This window comes from Octopus bimaculoides, chromosome 2 (assembly GCF_001194135.2).
Source record: "Octopus bimaculoides isolate UCB-OBI-ISO-001 chromosome 2, ASM119413v2, whole genome shotgun sequence".
NCBI classification, from domain to species: domain Eukaryota; kingdom Metazoa; phylum Mollusca; class Cephalopoda; order Octopoda; family Octopodidae; genus Octopus; species Octopus bimaculoides.
Window position 1 is genome coordinate 77,845,628 of NC_068982.1, and position 937 is coordinate 77,846,564.

Sequence of the window (937 nt, forward strand, 5' to 3'; positions counted from 1 at the left end):
ATATATATATGTATATATATATATATATAGTGAGAATTTACAAAAAAAAAAAGACAACAAAAAACAAGACAAAAGACGAAGACGGGTGTGTAAACAACAAGCAGATATATTAGTTTAACGCTCGGGAAGTGAGAAAGTCTTTTACGTTTCGAGCCTACGCTCTTCGACAGAAAGGAACACAAAAATAAACAAGGAGAGAAAATAGAAAAGGTTTAGTGGCTAGCGATCTATCATGGTGAATGGTGGACAGAAGGGTCACAGGAGAGCTAGGAAGAAGGGGAGATATTAAAGTAGTCGTGATCCCAAAACGAAGGTGCGCGTGCGTGTGCATTTGAGAGCGTGTATGTGCGAGTAGAATGGAGCTGGTGACCTTGACGTGTGCGTGTGTGCATGTGTAGGTGTGTGGATGATGGTGTAGGCGCTGGGAAGTGGTGTGTGTGTGTGTGTAAAGTAACAGTTTTAGAGAAATACCATTGGTTTCATACCTAGCGTGAACTAGACATGTCTTAAGTTTCTCTAAATGATAACTGTTCTCTGCAAAGAATGTTCTTTAAAAACACAAGAACACCGGTGGTAGTTGAAGAAATATTACTCTTTAAAAATTATGGCCGGGCGAATTGTCTTCCTTCGCTTGATAGCTAGGTTTTCCAGTTTTGAAATAAAAATTTCTGAAAATGTGGACAACTCCCCACGGCTTCCGTCCTGGAGTTCAGGTAGCCTGCTGACTCATGTGAGTTCATAAGTATTATATATTTTTCTGCCATACATATGTATGTATGTATGTATGTATGTATGTACGTATGTATGCATATGTATGTATGTATGTATGTATGTATGTATGTATGTATGTATGTATGTATATCTATCTATCTATCTATCTATCTATCTATCTATATATATATATATATATATATATATATATATATATATATATATA